Here is a 3,297-nt window from a genome sequence, read left to right as displayed (position 1 = left end):
ACAAAAGTTACTAATCATATATTTTAAAATTATAATGAGACCAAAATTATAATTTAGTCTTGAGAAAATAGAAGAAATCTTTGACCTAATTAAATGAATGATATTTTGAAGAATACCATTAAATAAAATATAAATATTAAGATTTATTTATATTTTAAAAAAAAAGAAACTTTTATTATTTCAAAGAGAAATGAAGTATTATTTATATATTCCTAAGTGTTTTCTTCCTTGGATCCTAATATTCCCGTGACTCAATTATACAAGTAAATAGAGAAGGTTGGAAAAGTATTCATGTGGACAATAAACCTCTTCCCTGAATTTTGAAGTGCTACCGTTGAATGCTGATAAATACTATGATCTAAACCATAAATGTCAGGTATTGTGTGGAGCAACCTTTGGACATTGTCGACCAAAATTTCATTGGTTGCATTTCTTGGGAGATTCACTGAACAGTCTGAATGCCAATGGGTCGCGTATGGTGTAGTGATGGTTCTACCGTGGGTGTGTACATGTATCATGTATCGTGGTCCCCTGCAATACATTGAAATGATGGATTGCATTGGGACAATAATCTTTTGAAAATTCTAGTTTAATGGCAAAAGTAGAATAGTACATTGTGACTATAGTTTTTGCTTAGTGCAATTTACACGACCAGCCCAATCCTAAGGTAAATATCAAGTCTTTAGTTGCTTTAAACTCTTAAATAATATTTTAAAAATTTAAAAATATATTAATGATTGCTAGATAAATAATATCTGTTGTTAGTAATAATTAAATAGTTTTTTAAGTTAAGATATTAAATTATTCCTCTTTTGAAAATGTCTCATCTATTCGTCTATTTTATCCACTACTGATTAGTCTCATGTACTCTTCTCTTCATTTGTATTATCTAATTCACTCTTCATTTATATTATCTCGTCAGTTTTTAACTTACTATTTTGTATTGAAAATATGTTAAATAAAATTAGTTGCAATAATTTAATAAGTAACCTTACATCTTGAAAACTCAAATAATAAATTTTAAATGTATTAGTATAATTATAATAAATTATTTTTATTTATTTAAATAGTTCTATTTGTTGGTTTTGCAATTGTTTTATTATAATTTTTTGATATTTATGGATAAAAATCTAAAATATTGCTTTAAGCCTAGCTACGCCAAACTTTGATTATTTCCGCATCAGTGAATAAGGAAAAGTTTAGACTTTAGCATGAACCTCTACACATAACCATTGAACCATTGATATATGTATAATCAGCCAATTAATGAATATTGCAGCCAAAAGGCACCAGCTAGGATTCGGGATTTGAGTAGAAATTTCTACCTTCGCCAAGGAAATATATAATTGAGAAGGAGAACATTACAGAGAAACTGTTTCCGTAAATCCAATATCTATATTTCATGATTGACCATACAAAATTGTCCGTTAACAACCTAACTTAAGTAGTTGAACCACACTTTTTGTTTTTATTTCAATTCCAAATATATATGGAAAGAGTTACTTTTCAAAACATTAAAACTCTTTTTAAAGTAAAAGAGTTACTTGTTAAACCTAAAATTACATGTAACATGTCTAATCTTAGGTGAAAGTACATAATAAATATAAGATTCACTCGACGTAAAAGTAAGAGAAAGGAAGAATAAGTTTATATTAATAACTAACATTTGTCGATAAAAAAAATAAAAACCTTAAGTAAAAGTAGCACGAATTGAATCATTTAGAGTTTGAATGATTTAGGCTACACTACTAAAGACACACCAACACACCAAGTTGAAGGTTGTATTAATTTATATTAATAGAGCAATTATATGAAAGAATGCCTCTAAAATTTAAAAAATATGAATTTGGCCTTGATAAAAAATTTTGTATTAATTTGATCTTTGTAAAAATAAAATATATTTTTGTTGGTCTCTAGTTGTAACTTCATTAGATAATAATTTGATGTGACTAATAGACTTAATTATTTTTTCTTTCTGTTTTCTCAAGTACACTTAGAAAACATCAGAACTTATTATTATTTCATCTTCTCTTTAATCTCATTAGAAATGCGAGAAAATCGTCAAAGAAGAGATGAAAAATGACAATTTTTGGAGAGTTTTAATTGTCAGAAATTATTTAATTCATTTTAAGAAATTTATTCGTCATAATTTGTTTAATTCACTTGTAATCAAATTACACGTGCAAGTCTACTAGTCATTTTAGATTAGTGTCTGACAAAATTACCATTGATGGCCAATAAAAATATGTTTTATTTTTACATAAATTAAATTAATGCAAAAATTTTATGAGAATGAAATTAATATTTCTTAAATTTTACATGAAACTCAAGCATATTTTAGTCATATTTAATTTAGAAAAATTAAAAAATAATCATTTTCACACAAACAATCTATACCGAACAGGTCATATAATTTGGCCACTGATTTCTCATAAAGAATGTATTGAAAATATAATTTTTTATGATATTATCTAATTATATTTTATACTATGAAAGAAAAAATTATTAGTTTTTATAATAATTATTTTAAAAGTTATAATTAAAACAATTTTATTAGTTGAATATGTAAAAATCGTTACACTGTTAATTCATAAAAATTAAATTCTTTTTTCTCAAATTTTGTCTATGTTTGATGAGATTTGTACGCTATATATATATAAATATTGCTAATTACATAAGACGTCGATGATCACTTACCCTCCCAAACTACGTATAACTAATTTTCTTTCCTGACCCAAAGTTCATTCAATGGTGTATTGTCAACTGTAAAGGAAGGTACACTTGCTCCCCGCATCACAATGTTGGTGGTTCCCTTGATTTCCGCGAAAGGTTCTTCAGTATTCGAGTTTTAAATTAATTTCCTTATACTTTAGCATTAGTTTGGAAGCGGGAAAAAATGTTATTTAAACTATTTAGTTTAGAAAAATAAAAAATATAATTATTCAGATAGTTAAAACTTTTAAATTTAGTAAAATATAATTGAAATAAGCAATAAATTCATCATTTAACTACTTTTTCTCACCTAATTTCTACGCTGACTTGAACAAAAAAATTCATGCATAGTTACGACATCTCATTAATTTTCTCTTTCATTTTTTCCACGTTCCAAATTACATAAAATTATTGTGATATTCTATGTGTTGGCTTTTCCTTTTTCAAGAAAAACAAAAGATTCTCTAGTTTCAAATGATTTTGTTAACGAGCATGGTTTTTTTAATTGGTTCTTCTATCTATACTCGGTTAAAAAAAATTAATATCTTCCATCGCACATAGTCATTCGATCGGTAAAGATCCAAA

The sequence above is a fragment of the Glycine max genome, chromosome 14 (genome assembly GCF_000004515.6).
Source record: "Glycine max cultivar Williams 82 chromosome 14, Glycine_max_v4.0, whole genome shotgun sequence".
Lineage (NCBI taxonomy): Eukaryota > Viridiplantae > Streptophyta > Magnoliopsida > Fabales > Fabaceae > Glycine > Glycine max.
Note: the sequence above shows the minus strand (reverse complement) of the source record.